The sequence below is a fragment of the Nycticebus coucang genome, chromosome 5 (assembly GCF_027406575.1).
Source record: "Nycticebus coucang isolate mNycCou1 chromosome 5, mNycCou1.pri, whole genome shotgun sequence".
Classification (NCBI taxonomy): Eukaryota; Metazoa; Chordata; class Mammalia; order Primates; family Lorisidae; genus Nycticebus; species Nycticebus coucang.
The window spans coordinates 37,837,516-37,854,033 of NC_069784.1; the positions used below are offsets into that span (position 1 = coordinate 37,837,516).

General features: G+C 37.6%; 1 protein-coding gene and 1 pseudogene across 3 annotated transcripts in view; both read right to left on the minus strand.

Moving 5' to 3' along the window:
• Positions 1-16,518, minus strand: part of VAV3 (vav guanine nucleotide exchange factor 3) — a 427,744-nt gene that overhangs the window by 270,810 nt on the left and 140,416 nt on the right. The window lies entirely within an intron of this gene.
• Positions 11,142-11,298, minus strand: LOC128586835 (uncharacterized; annotated as a pseudogene).

Here is a 16,518-nt window from a genome sequence, read left to right on the forward strand (position 1 = left end):
CCATTAGATTTTAATGAAAGATATCTCAGGTCTCCTTAGCTTCTAAATTCAATGTCTGATGAAGCTTAGAGACTCACTGAATAAACAGGTGCCCAGAGTGTCAGTTTAAAGATAAGAAGGTAAGTAAAATAAACATCAAAGATGACTGGAAGCTACTGACCTGGTCTGTAAGTCTGAGTAACATCTAGCAAGTCTCCTGGAAACGTGAAGGATAATCACATCGCATGCTCTTTCTTCTTGTTGGCATTTTCAAATTCCAGTTTTCATTTTTAGCCAAATTTTTTATTACAAAGAAATTAAATGCAAACTTCAAATTCCTAATTTTTTTTTAATTTATCAACTCTTCCAAATTTATGAATTCCGACCCAATTCCCAGGAGATAAAACAATGGGTGTCTTAACACCTTGTGAAAAATGACTTGCCTTGTGTCTGTCTTTCAACTAATTTATGTTTTCTAAGGTAGTTATGCTTCAATATTCATGTTTCAGCCCTGGGGCAATTTAAAAAAAAAAACAATTTAGAAAATGTAAGCCACTGAAATATTATGCAGGCACCTAAGTTGTTAACTGAATGTGTTCATGCTAGAACAAAAGACTGGTTTGCAGAAGATAGATAGACCAGCTATTTTCAACACCCACAAGAAAGTTTTTTTTTTTAATTAATAAATAAAAATGCCAGTCTTCATAAGAAAGCTTTGTGTGAGGTACTTCTAAAAATAAAACTAAATGAATCCTTTACAAATCCAACATTCTATCATTTCATGACCCTACCTGAAGATTCACTTTTTAAAAGAATAGGTTTCATTCCTGGTTAATTACATATATCTGACTATTCCATGGAAAACTACAAAAATATGACAAACTGACATACTTTTCATTCTATTAACTAAGCCAGCATCTTTCAAAAGCTGAGTTTATGATCATCAATGCTTGGTAATGCTTGGTGATGGGCGCCTGATTATCTACTACGCTGGTCATTTGAGGGAGGAAGAAGTTTCATTATAAAAAAAACTTTTAAAAATATGTAACAATTAAACCCCAATGAGAAATACATGGAATCTTTTTAGCATCTAGAAAATCATGGAAAATAATTATGAAGATAAAAGAATTATGAAAATCAAGCACTAACATTTACAGGAGAAGAATCTATCATAGGCTGGTAAGAATAGAAGCAAAGATTGAACAAAGATCCTCCAGGTAAACCGAAATTGTCTTAACTATCAAATGGAGACTCGAATTGGTTTACTGTAGCAATAATGCTTGGACAAAACCCAAAAAGGTAATAGACAAAGGACTAGATTCTGATCAAAACGAATTTCTTTTCGCTCATTGAAATAAAATAGAATTTCAATTCCAAATGAGGCTTCTGAACCACAAAGTTAAGCCATTTCATTAAATGGCTCAGGAAAATGCTCAGAAAATGATTCAAAACCAAAACATTCCAAAATAATTAAGTGCTTTAAAAAAAGAAAAAAAGGTAGCTAGGTGTTTAGGTCCTTAAACAGTCTAAGATATAAGGTGCTCCACAGCTGGAGAGAACTGGACAAAAGACAACATAACCCCTAGTAAAAACAATATAGGAAATCACATTGCACCTCACTTTATTGGTCTTGGCAGATATTATAGTCTCTACAAAATGGAGGTTTGTCTATCAGCAGCAATTTTCCAACAGCACATGCTCACTTCATGTCTCACATTTTGGTAATACTCATGATATTTCAACTTTTTCATTATTATAATATGTATTTATTGATCTGTGATTAGTGATCTTTGAGGTTACTATTGTAATGGTTTTGAGGCACTAACCAGCTATTCCCCCCCCACCCCGTCTCTCTCCCTCTCCTGGGACACAAAAATATTGAAATTTTAACTGATTAATAACCGTACAATGGCCTCTAATTGCTCAAGTGAAAAGAAGAATCATATCCTCACACAAAATCAAAACCTGGAAATAACTTAGCTTGATGAGGAAAGCATGTTGGAAGTTGAGATAGGCTGAAAGCCAGACTTCTTGTACAGTCAGCCAAGCTGTGAATGTAAAGGGAAATTTCCTAAAGGAAATTAAAAGTGCTACACCAGTGAAAACATGGATAATAAGGAAGCAAAATGGCCTTATTGCTAGTAGGGGAAAAGTTTCGTGATCTACCAGGGGTCCTCAAACTACAGCCCGCGGGCCACATGAGGCGATGTGATTGTATTTGTTCCCGTTTTGTTTTTTTACTTCAAAATAAGATATGTGCAGTGTGCATAGGAATTTGTGCATAGTTTTTTTTAAAAAAACTATAGTCCCACCCTCTGATGGTCTGAGGGACAGGGAACTGGCCCTTGTTTAAAAGTTTGAGGACCCCTGAAGATCAAACTAGCTATAACATTCCCTCAAGCCAAGGCCTAACCCAAGAAAGGCCCTTACCCTCTTCAATTCTATGAAGCCTGGAGAGTGAGGAAGCTGCAGAAGAGTTTAAGTTAGCAGAAGTTGGTTTGTGATGTTTAAGGAAAGAAGCCATCTCCAAAATATAAAAGTACAAGGTAAAGCAGCAAGTGCTGAGGGCTTCGGCAAGTTATCCAGAGGATGTAGCTAAGGTAACGGATAAGGATAACTACATTAAATAATAGATTTTTAGTATTGAAGAAACAGCCTTCTCCAGGAATTTGATACCAGCGAGGACTTTCATAGCTACAGAAGAGAAGTCAATGCCTGGTTTCAAAGCTTCAAAAGGACAGGCTGACTCTCTTGTTGGGGTCTAATGTAGTTACTGACTTTCAGTTGAAGCTAATGCTCATTTGCCATTCCAAAAATTCTAGGGCCCTTTAAGAATTATACTAAATCTACTCTGCCTGTGTTCTGTAAATGAAATAACAAAACCTGATTACCATACATCTGTACACAGCAAGGTTCCCTGTTTATTTTAGGGCCACTGTTGAGATCTACTGCTCAGAAATGAAGATTTCAATCAAAAAATTAGTGCTCATTGACAATGTACCTAGTCAGCAAAGAGTTCTGATGAATATGTACAAAAGGATTAATGTTTTCATGGCTACTGACACAACATCCACTCTGCAGCCCAAGAATTAAGGTGTAATTTCAACTTTCTCATCTTATTATTTAAGAAATACACTTCGTAAGGCTATAGCTACCATAGATAGTGATTTCTCTGATGGATGTGGGCAAAAAAATTGAAAAGTTTCTGGAAAAAAAATTCACCATTCTAGATACTATTAAGAACTTTCATAAGAGGAGGTCTAAATATCAACATTAACAGGAGTCTAGAAGTTGATTCCACCCCTCACGAATGACTTTGAAGAAAGGGTTCCTCCTTCAGTGGAGGAAGTAATCACTAATATAGTAGAAACAGCAAGAGAATTGGAATCAGAAGTGAAGCCTAAATATTTAACTGTATTAATATTGCTGCAATATCACAATAATATTTGAATGAATGAGTAGTTGTTTGGTCCTTATAGATAAGCAAAAGAGATTCACTTCATAGATGGAATCCACTCCTGGTGAAGATTCTGTGAACAATGACAGCAATGGATTTAGAATATTACATAAACTTTGTTGATAGAGTAGCAGAAGGGTTTGAGAGGACTGACTCCAATTTTGAAAGAACTCATACTGTGGGTAAATGCTATCAAATAGCATGCATGCTACAGAGAAATGGCAGCCAATATTTTTTGTTATCCTATTTTAAGAAATTGCCACAGTCACCCCATCCTTCAGCAACCAACACCCTGATCAGTCAGCATCCATCAATCAAAGTAAGAAACTCCAATGGCAAAAAGATTATGACTCACTGAAGGCTCCAGTGATCATGTTAAAGTATATCCCCAGCCAACAGACAAAATGGATTCCCCATGGTTAATCGTGATGCTCAAGGTTTAAACAGAACCAAGTGGCCAGAGCAGCGTGAGGGAGCAGTCACATACCCTGTGTTTTCAAAAAGATGGTGTAAAACTGTCACAGGACCTACCATTTTACAAGTGAGCCAAGCCAGCTGCCATAACCCCCCACACCACTGGCCATTAACAGAAACATTTAAAACACCTGTTGGATCAGTGATTGACTATTTTGACCAATCAGAAGTGAGTATGTCTCAATCCTTCATTTGCCTAAACAGACCAGATTGAGAACATGGACAAGAACTTTCCCTACATAAGCCAGGCCCTCCCACTTTGCTCTTCAGGGAGCATGCTCTCTCACCTGTACTGAGCCCTGTTCTTCCCCAATCTGCAGATTGTTTTCTATAGAAATAAAGCCCTGTCATTTTCTTTCACAGATCTCATGGTTTTTTGTTAACCATCATTAGTAATTTTTAGTGATAAAGTACTTTTAAATTAAGGTATATACACTGTTCATTAGATATAATGATATTTTTAGCTATAATACACATTTCATAGACAGCAGTATAGTGTAAATATAAGTTTTGTATGCACTGCAAAACCAAACATTCGTATGACTCACTTTATTGTGATATTTACTTTATTCTGGGTCTGGAACTCTGAAATTTGCCTACAGAACTATAAAAACTATGACCATGGTGTTATCCTTTGATAACAATGAAACATTTTATCTACAAATGCTGGATAACATTTGTGATCCAACTTGCAGAATAAAGTCTTAACTTTCCAATATTCTCACAATTACACATTATAAATTCCCATTTATATACAACTAAGATCCAGATACCATGTTCTTTTTCTCAATTTAGTTGAATATACAGTAGAATCAATCATACTCCAGGCAACTGCATTATGCAGAAAAATAAATGAGACACCAGAGGACCCTGGAGTTCACTGCCTAGGACATTGCTATCTCTATGTCCAGGTTGGATTTTGCCTTTACCTCAAGTGGCATTATTTGAGGTTGATCTCTCTTTGCAGCTCTGTTTATATAAAGTGCAGTATTTCTATCTGAAATGCCACTTTCACAAACATTGGTACTGCTATGAAATCAAGATAAGGGTGTGGCTTTAGCTAAAAGATTAAGTTCAATGCATCTTTACTGTGAACATATTACATGTCTAATTCTGTTACCGCACAGAATACAAAATGATGTACGGTGATGTTCTCTCCCATCACTGCTCCCAGGACCATTAAATCTCCTCCAGTTCTGTCTACCTGGATAACTCCTGCCTTGTTTAGTGCTCACTTCTGGAACTAACTTTCCTGGGAAGCCTTGACTAGCCAGGTGAGATAAAGCTCTTTTTCCTCTTGGATTCCTCAGCGTATTTATATGCCTCTATTATGACTATTGTATCTTTTCTTTCACTAACATGATCTTGAGCTCCTGAACGACAGAAAATGATTGTTCATTATGTTCCCCCAATAGGAACATAGGCATTGAACCTATCACTTAGGGAGCACTTGGTAAATACTGGGGAAAAAAAAAAAAAGCTAATTAGCATTTTTAATAATTGTGATAGTACTTGGCTATTATACTCACTATGTAAATATTATCCATCATAATGAATTTAAAATTAAATATCAATAGTATCACCATTTCCATAGTGATAATAGTATAAATACTATAGGTTTAATTTTATATAATAATATAGCTGACTGGAAAAAAGTAGAGAACATGTAAAACATAAGAAAGTGAAATCCCTAATTATAATAGTCAATAAAGCCTTTGTTAAAATAAACTAAAAATACCCAGCATAAATATATTATTTATAACTATGATAATAAACGCCAGAAGACATAGGTGAGAATAATTAAAAGGAATTGCTTCTGGGAGTGAAACATAGTCAGAAAGAGTGGCATTGGGGACTGTTTTTCAAGTTCTTGATCTTTAAAAATCATCCTAGATAATCTACAATAATCTAAATTACAAGAAATTCTATTAACTTTAATCTGAAAATTTGTGATATTTTCTAAATAGTGACTAGGGTAAAGATCACAGAAGTCATTCTATGAATATCACTTATGTACATAAAGAGTAACTGATTTACTCATAGTACACAAAACATTAAAACCACATCACCCTAAACGTAATCTATCACATGAGACTGTTTATTTATTCAGATTACCCTGTTCTTTTCCCATTGAGGACCACACACATAAAAATTTAACCTAAAACTGAACATTTCAGTACAAACTCTCTTGCACTGATTATAAGATGAATAAAATTAATTTCATGGTCAACTCTAATAAGAAAATAAATAATCTATATGGAAGTCATTCTACTTAAGGACATGCCAGGTATTTACGAGGGAGAGGGATATTTGAAAATTAAAGTCAAACCAATCCTTTTTGAAGAAAATATTACTAGGTACCACCTACTCAAATCCCTTTTTCCTACACTTTTTACTTATAACTAAGACTACCAAAAATTGAGGGAAACCTTCTAATTTTTATTTATGTATGTTTACATAAATAAAAATGGTGGCTTCAAAAAGGTGCTGAAGTATCAGCAGATTTTAATTAATTCTTCTATTCAAGCTGTCTCTGACCACTATGAATAATCACACTAGCTATGAGGATGCTTATTCACATGTAAGTTTATTCATTGTGTCCATCCTTAAATTCATTCCACATATGAGACAGTATCAGCCTTCAACAAACCATAATACATTTTCTGTTCATCTTGAAAAGTGAAGCATATGCATTATAACATACTTTAAAACTACAGGGAGTTGTTAAGAAAAAAAAATTCTAAATAATTTTAATCCTATGACCCAGGTGATTTTAATCTTATACCTACAGTCAACAATTACATGCAAATTCTTCTTTTCCATTATATATTTTGTGTGGGCATGTATAAACACGTTTTACATTTAAACATTACATCATAAGACTGGGTGGGATGGCTCACACCTGTAATCCTACCACTCTAGGAGGCTGAGGCCAGAGATTACTTGAGCTGAGCTCAGGGGTTTGAGACCAGGCTGAGCAAGCAAGAGCAAGACCCTATCTCTCATAAAAACAGAAAAACTAACCAGGCATTGTGGCAGGCACCTATAGTCGCAGCTACTTGGGAAGCTCAAGCAATCCTATTGCTTGAGCACAAGAGTTTGAGGTTGCTGTGAGCTATGACACCATGATACTCTACCCAAGGTGACAGCATGAGATTCTGTCTCAAAAGATAAATAAATTGGTCTCTTGAGTTGGGCTCTGAGGTGGAGCCTCCTCTTCAGTGGTTCCATCTCCTGGAGATCCCAAGTGTCTGTGCAGCAGCCTCTATCACCCTGTGACCTGCAGGGTGAGTTGACATTCAAGGACGTGCCTATTGAATTCTCTGTGGATGAGTGGGACTGCCTGGACCCTGCTGAGCAGCATTTGTATCAGGAAGTCATGTTAGAGACCTACAGAAACCTGGTCTTCTTGGGTCTTGCTGCCTCTAAGCCAGACCTCATCACCTGTCTAGAGCAAAGCAAAGAACCCTGGAAGGTGAAGACACAGCCGACACTAGTCAAGCACCCAGCTTTCAGTGATTATTCAGGATTAGAAAAGCCACCTTGGAGGAGCTGAAGCCAGATTTCCACAGAGGCTCTCGTCCACAAGAAGAGTTAAAGGACAGAAATTTAGCAAGTAACCTGGTGGATTAGAGCTGCACCAAGAGAGAAGGCTGAAAAACACATATCAACCTCCCCAGAGGCGATCTGCGACCCCAAGGATACAAACAAAAGGTACAAAATCCATCACCAAGCGGACGGGAGTCCCCTCCCCCATGAGAATGGCTCGGAGTGCCCCACAAATAAACGAGCAGAGTTCAAAGGTCCTCCCACTACACTCCACGGGAGAGACCCTCTAAAAACTGGACCTACCTCCGCTACTAGGATGCCGTAGCATTCTCCTGCCAGGCATAAAACTAGTACCTCTATTACTCAACCTGTTCCAAAATATAGAAAAAGAAGGAAGACTACCCAACACGTTCTATGAAGCAAACATCACCCTGATCCCCAAACCAGGAAAAGACCCAACAAGAAAAGAAAATTATAGACTGATATCACTAATGAATATGGATGCAAAAATATTCAACAAGATCCTGACAAACAGAATCCAGCAACACATCAAACAAATTATACACCATGACCAAGTCGGTTTTATCCCAGGATCTCAAGGCTGATTCAATATATGTAAATCTATAAATATAATTCAGCACATAAACAAATTAAAAAACCAAGACCATATGATTCTCTCAATTGATGCAGAAAAAGCTTTAGATAATATCCAGCATCCCTTCATGATCAGAACACTTAAGAAAACTGGTATAGAAGGGACATTTCTTAAACTGATAAAGGCCATCTATAGCAAACCCACAGCCAATATTGTATTGAATGGAGTTAAATTGAAATCATTTCCATGCAGATCAGGAACCAGACAAGGTTGCCCATTGTCTCCACTGCTCTTTAACATTATAATGGAGGTTTTAGCCATCACAATTAGGGAAGAAAAGGCGATCAAGGGTATCCATATAGGGTAAGAAGAGAACAAACTTTCCCTCTTCGCAGATGATATGATTGTTTATCAGGAAAACACCAGGGATTCTACTACAAAACTCTTAGAAGTGATCACGGAATACAGCAATGTCTCAGGTTACAAAATCAACATTCATAAATCGGTAGCCTTTATATATACCAACAATAGTCAAGCTGAAAAAACAGTTAAGGACTCTATTCCATTCACAGTAGTACCAAAGAAGATGAAATATTTGGGAGTTCATCTAACAAAGGATGTGAAAGATCTCTATAAAGAGAACTATGAAACTCTAAGAAAAGAAATGGCTGAAAATGTTAACAAATGGAAAAACATACCATGCTCATGGCTGGGAAGAATCAACATTGTTAAAATGTCCATACTACCCAAAGCAATATACAATTTTAATGCAATCCCTATTAAAGCTCCACTGTCATACTTTAAATTTTAAAGATCTTGAAAAAATAACTTTGTTTTATATGGAATTCGAAAAAAACTCAAATAGCCAAGACAAAAACAAAGCAGCAAGAATCACGCTACCAGACCTGAGACTGTACTATAAATCGATAGTGATCAAAAAAGCATAGTACTGGCACAAAAACAGAGAAGTAGATGTTTGGAACAGAATGGAGAACCAAGAGATGAACCCAGCTACTTACTGTTATTTGATCTTTGACAAGCCAATTAAAAACATTCAGTGGGGAAAAGATTCCCTATTTAACAAATGGTGCTGGGTGAACTGGCTGGCAACCTGTAGAAGACTGAAACTGGACCCACACCTTTCACCATTAACTAAGATAGACTCTCACTGGATTAAAGATTTAAACTTAAGACATGAAACTATAAAAATACTAGAAGAGAGTGTAGGGAAAAACCCTTGAAATCAGTCTGGGCAAGTATTTTATGAAGAGGACCCCCTGGGCAATTGAAGCAGCTTCAAAAATACACTACTGGGACCTGATCAAACTAAAAAGCTTCTGCACAGCCAAGAACACAGTAAGTAAAGTAAGCAAACAGCCATCAGAATGGGAGAAGATATTTGCAGGTTATGCCTCCGACAAAGGTTTAATAACCAGAATCCACAGAGATCTTGAAGAGAAACTTCTCTGAAGAAGACAGGTGCACGGCCTACGGACAAATGAAAAAAATGTTCATCATCCTTAATCATCAGAGAAATGCAAATCAAAACTACATTGAGATATCATCTAACTCCAGTAAGATTAGCCCATATCACAAAATCCCAAGACCAGAGATGTTGGCGTGGATGTGGAGAAAAGGAAACACTTCTACACTGCTGGTGGGAATGCAAATTAATACATTCCTTTTGGAAAGATGTTTGGAGAACACTTAGAGATCTAAAAATAGACCTGCCATTCAATCCTATAATTCCTCTAATAGATATATACCCAGAAGACCAAAAATTACATTATAACAAAGATATTTGTACCAGAATGTTTATTGCAGCCTAATTAATTGCTAAGTCATGGAAAAAGTCCAAGTGCCTATCAATCCACAAATGGATTAATAAATTGTGGTATATGTACACCGTGGAATATTATGCAGCCTTAAAGAAAGATGGAGACTTTACCTCTTTCATGTTTACATGGATGGAGTTGGAACATATTCTTCTTAGTGAAGTATTTCAAGAATGGAAGAAAAAGTATCCAAAGTACTCAGCCCTACTATGAAACTAATGTATGGCTTTCACATGAAAGCTATAACCCAGTTATAACCTAAGAATAGGGGGAAGGGAGAGATGGAAGGGAGGGAGGGGGAAAGATAGGCAGAGGGAGGGTGATTGGTGGGATTATACCTGTGGTGCATCTTATAAGGGTACATGTGAAACTTAGTAAATGTAGAATATAAATGTCTTAACACCATAACTAAGAAAATGCCGGAAGGCTATGTTAACCAGTGTGATGAAAATGTGTCAAACTGTCTATAAAATAAGTATATGGTGCCCCATGATCGCATTAATGTACACGGCTATAATAAAAAAAAGATAAATTAATTAAAAATAAATAAATAAAAATTGTATCATCATTTACATACTCAAAACAAGCATCTCTTAAAGGAAAATAAGTGCACAATTCAACCACCATGAATAATCCAATCACCACATACGGTCCTTGTAAATATCTTGTGCACAATGCCTCTGTTATTCTCAACCCGTAAGTTAGCCCCCTTTAGGAATGGCTCTCATACTTTTAATTTATTAAGCCCCATGAGGTGCTCTAAACTAGCAATTGTTAAAATGTCCTATGGATCGAAATCAGTAAGGACATAGGACTATCAAATAACTTGATCTAACTGACATTTATACAATACTCCAAAAAACAATAGTAGAATACACATTCTTCTCAAGCTCACATGGACATTCACCATGAAAGACCACATTCCAGCCCCAAAAACATAGTTTAAAAAATTCAAAGAGTGCGGCACCTGTGGCTCAACGGAGTAAGGCGCCAGCCCCATATGTCAAAGGTGGCAGGTTCAAACCCAGCCTGACCAAAAACTGCAAAAAAAAAAAAAAAAAAATTCGAAGAATGCTCTGGGAGGCCAAGGCAAGTGGATTGCCTGAGCTGATGGGCCTGAGACCAGCCTAGGCAAAAGCAAGATCCCATCTCTAAGAACAGCTGAGTTGTGGTGGGCACTTGTAGTCCCAGCTACTCAGGAGGGTGAGGCAAGAAAATTGCTTGAGCACAAGAGTTTGAGATTGCTGTGAGCTACGATACCATGGCACTCTACCAAGGGTGACAAAGTGAGACTCTGTCTTTAAAAAAAAAAACTTCAAAGAATGTAAAGTATGTGAAGTATTTTCTTGGTTAATATGGAATTAAATTAGATACTACACTTGATCTTAGCCAAAAGGCCGAGAAGCGATTGGAATTAAATTAGAAATCAACAATAGAAAGATAGATGGAAAATGCCCACATTTTCCAAAATCTTCTAAAAACCAAGAAATGGACAACACATTCCTAAGTAAACCCTAAGTCAAAGAAGAAGTCTCAAAATTTGAAATAGTTTAACTACATGAAAATAAAATTACAACTTGCCAAAATTTGGGGGATGTAGCAAAAGCAGTGCTTTAGAAATTTGTTACATTACATGCCTATATTAAAACAGAAGAAAGATCTGGAATCAATAATCAGAGCTTCCACCTTAGGAAACTAGAGAAAGGAGAACCACTTAAGTCTAAGCAAGTAAAAGAAAAGAAACAATAAAAACTAGAGCAGAAACTAAAAGAATTAGAAACAGGAAAACAACAGCAGAAACAAAATCAAAATCACTTCTTTGAAAAAGAAAATCAATAAAATTGATAAACTTTCAGCTACGCTAAACAAGAAAAAATAGATGACACAAATTATTAATGTCACAAATGAAAGATCATTACTGCTTGTCCCATGGACACTGAAAGGAGAATGCAAAAGAATACTATGAACAAATCTGTGCCCACAAATACGATTTAGATGAAATGGACCAATTCCTTGAAAGATACAAATTCATGCTAAAGAAATTGAATCAATAATGAATTATCTTCTAAAAAGAAAACGCCAGGCTCAGTGCCCATAGCTCAGTTCTTACGGTGCCAACCACATGCACCTGGGTTGGTGGGTTCGAGCCCAGCCTGGGCCTGCTAAACAATGACAACTACAACAAAAAAATAGCTGAGTGTCGTGGCGAGCACCTGTAATCCCAGCTACTTGGGAGGCTGTGGCAAGAGAATCACGTAAGCCCAAGAGTGTGAGGTTGTTGGAGCTGTAACGCCACAGCACTCTACCCAGGGCAACATAGTGAGACTCTGTCTCAAAAAAAAAAAAAAACTAAAAAGTTTTAAAAAAAGAAAGAAAACATCAGATCCAAATGGTTTCATTGGTGAATTCTATGAAACAGTTAAGAAATGATATCACAACTCCTCCAGAAAATGGAATTGAGAACACTGACTAAAGTTTCTGTTGAAAATTATACATGTTTTGCTCTTAGGAAAGCAGGCATCACTGCTTTATACTCAATACAGGAAAAGCTGCTCCTTCAATATGTTAGAGAGCATTCGGGTAACTTTTTACTTCCTATAAAACACTTTTTCTATTTCTTTCTTTTTTTTTTTTGAGACAGAAACTCATTTTGTCACCCTCAGTGGAGTGCCATGGTGTCATAGCCCATGGCCACCTCACACTCCTGGCCTCAAGCAATCCTCTTATCTCAGTTTTTTTTTTTTTTTTTTTGTAGAGACAGAGTCTCACTTTATCACCCTCGGTAGAGTGCCATGGCATCACACAGCTCACAGCAACCTCCAACTCCTGGGCTTAAGCGATTCTCTTGCCTCAGCCTCCGGAGTAGCTGGGACTACAGGCGCCCGCCACAACGCCAAGCTATTTTTTGGTTTGCAGTTCAGCCGGGGCCGGGTTTGAACCCGCCACCCTCCGTATATGGGGCCGGCGCCCTACCGACTGAGCCACAGGCGCTGCCCATTATCTCAGTTTTTTCTTCATTTTTAGTAGCGACAAGGTCTTGTTCTTGCTCAGAATGGTCTCAAACTCGTGAGCTCAAGCAATCCACCTGCCTCGGCCTCCCAAATGCTAGGATTACAGGTGTTAGCCACCACGCCCGGCCTCAACATGTATATTTTAAAGAAGTTTGCAAGTACTTTCTTGATTGGCACCACTTATATAAGGTAGTAAAGGAATAGGTTATCAAAAGATGTTAATTAACCCTGTGCCTTTTTTACTAGACAATCTCTGCACTTCAACAGATACTGTATTTCCCTCTCAGCCACAAATGCTACATTCCAGGGTACTTAACCATTGGTACCTATGCCAAATGTCTTGCTTTGATGACATTTCATTGTTTATTCATATTTCATAGGCCTTTTTTAATTTTAAATTAGATTGTACTTTAAAAGCCATCCTACATGGCTTAGATTTGTGGCTCTCATATTTCTGGTGGATGGCTTTGCCCTAGACAGTTTCATTACCTGTTAATCAATTTTTCTCATGTAGCAAATTATTTAAAAGCAAATATCAATTTGCAAGAAGAAATGAGAAAGAATATTGAAAAGCAATTTCCAGAAAATGTTCTCCGATCTTAATTTGTGTATTGTGTACCCGGCGCCTCCCTCTCCTTAGCGTAGAATCCCTCTTCTTCCTAGGACGCTTTCTGAGTGTTTAGTTCCAGAGGAACCCAGGACATAGCTGAAAGGCTAAGGAAGGGAGCTGGGAACAGGATGATGGAATAAAAGCACTCTGCACTGTTGCCCACAGTTGAGTAGGGACGGACAGCTGACCCAAACTGAGCCAACTACAGTCCTGCCCACTGGTTTTCACTCTTTCTCAATCATTTTGTTTCAGGTGTGTCTTTTATACACAGTGTATAGTTGGGTCTCTGTGAGCCCTGGAGGATAGACTTCCAACATTTTTACCTACTAGGTGAACTTTCTCTGTGGCAGTCGTTTCTTATTAACCTTGGTTCCCACTTTTCCTCCCATGTGGCTTTTCAAGCTGTTCTTGTTCATGGCAAAGGTTTGAGGCAAGAGTATGAGAGCCAGACCAATGAGATTTGGTGTCTTTCTTTAAAAACTTCGTTTTTTAAAGTTTGGGTGTCCTCGGGTTTTTTACTGATAGTTACACTGAGGGTGTCATTTTTCTGTAGTTTTCTTTTTTCTTCTTGTTGTTCTGTATTGTTTGAAACACTCAGGGGTGTCCAACATATGGCCTGTGGGCCACATGCTGATTTTTGTGAGGACCTTTTTTGGTTACCTGTGGTATTAGATATCACAGAAAGTATGCACAGACCTTTTATGGTGATTATTAATTATTTTGTGATTTGATGTGCGGCCCAAGACAACTCTTATTCTTCCAATGTGCAGCAGAGGAAAAAAGGTTGGACACCCTGGGTTTGGAGGATGTTTTGAGAGGAAGCACATATTTAAGTAGATGTCATTCGTATGTCTAGAAATTTCTCCCACTGGTTTTTATGTTATGGCTGAGAAAGAGTCCATTCACGGGGATAAACTGTAAAAATATTATCATCCTGATCTACCAGTGGCCACGTTCCTACCATGAGAAGGAATGCAGTCTACAAGAAGAGTTGAAGCAGACCTACTGAGAAAAAGTCGAGACAAGAGACAAGGAGAGAGACAGACAGAACAGCATTTGAGTTCCTGGTTTGACTTGCTCATGAAATCAACCCCTACTCTGCCCTTCCCAATGATCTGGCTGTTCCAATCTATAGTGAAAACAATGCGTCAGTAAATTCTCCAACCTAGCACGTGATACCCTGGAGTCAGCCTTACAGCCAACAGCTCTGGAATCAGGCTATGTGGATTCAAATCCTGGCCCTCACACATCCTGAATGGCCTACAATGCCCTTGTGCCTCAGTTTTCTTACATGTCAATGGGGATGAGAACAGTACCTATCTAATAAAGCTGGCGTTAGAATATGACTGGACACATGAAGCCCTTAACACGTATGATTGCATACGGTGAATACTTAACAAGCTTAGCTCTTACTAGGACTAGTGGTAGCTCAAATGGAATGTCCATCATTTACAACTCTAAGTCCTCATTAACCCCATACAGATTTAGATTACTGTCTTAGAATTATCATTTGGTACAGAGGATGAAAAAATTTGAAGATATACATACATATATGCGTATGTGTCTATATGTATTAGTAAGATTGCTCAATTCACTAGCAATCTGCTGAAGAATATGGGGATATATTCAAACCTCTGCACTGGTGAGGAGATTAGGAAGGGGTTGGGACACAGAAAGCCAGACCTCATCCCACAGTGCCTGCAGAAAAGTTTTTCACCAGAAAAACACTCGGGGTGGCGCTAAGTTTTATATTTCAACTGTGAATTTTCATTTTACCTTTAGTCTTTTGTTTTTATGGGTTTTTTTTTTTTTTAGTTTTTATTTTTATTTCCTTGTTTCTATTTTTTCTTTTTATTTCCTTTTTTGTTTTGTTTTTGTTGAGACAGAGTCCCACTCTATGCCCCGAGCACAGTGCAATGGCGTCATATCTCACTACAACCTCAGAATCGGGCACTGGGCATCCTGCTGCCTCAGCCTCCAGACGCCACTGGGTTTTTCCTTTTTTTTAATGAGTGGGGTCTCACTCTTGCTTAGACAAGTCTCAAACTCCTGAGTTCAAGCAATCCCCTGACCTTAGCCTCCCACAGTGCTGGGATTGCAGGCATGAGCCACTGCACCCCAATAGTATTAAATGCTATTGCCTATAAAGTTGGAAAGCATTTTACTTACTTTACACTGAGCCACAGAGGAACCATATTTTCATATTTATTTGCAAGAGAAAAAAAGTCACTCCGTACCCTATACTTGTTCTTGTTAAGAGTTCTTATAGATGCATAGGAAGTCAAAGGGAAACAGAAGTGCTCCCATAGGATGCTGGCCCCAAAGGGAGCAGGCTTTATAAAACAATCCCTGCCAAATCAGTATGCTGCTGAAAATAAGCAGATAATAGACTTTTTTAAAAAATGTTTCTAATGTAGCCATCAGGCAGCACCAGCTAACGGTGTTTAAGCAAATACATGAATCTACTCACAAAATGTGTGATCAGTTTGCTATACAGTGCTTTCTTTATATAACATTTCAATAAAACATTGATTCTATTTTACTGTTTTGTTGTTTTGTTAATGTTTTTCAAAAGTTTCAAGTTTTACTACATACAATAAAATGGAAATCTGATTCTCAGTTTCAATTCTATTACAGAGAGGATTTCTTTTTAAATCTGTAATTCCCATCGAAGCAGAGGTGATTCCTGGAAAGATTATGCCCAAGAGGCACAAACGAGCTATCACTTCTACACAACTAGGGACTCTGATGCCGGAGGAACGACTGCCAGAAATTTGAATTGCTTATTAAAATGGAACCAAAATTGTACCTGTATCTTTAATACAAAGTTTAAAGAGAAGCATACAGGAAGCGTTTTCCTCCCTTAGGAAGATAAAATTCCTAATTTCTTGCTTCTCTTACCAGTTTTCCTGTCCCTTCCTAAACATAACTCACAACCATCCAAAAATATCTTTTGAAATTGCAGGAATTTCCCTAAAGGACTCTTCAAAATCTTCTTCCGTAAGTTT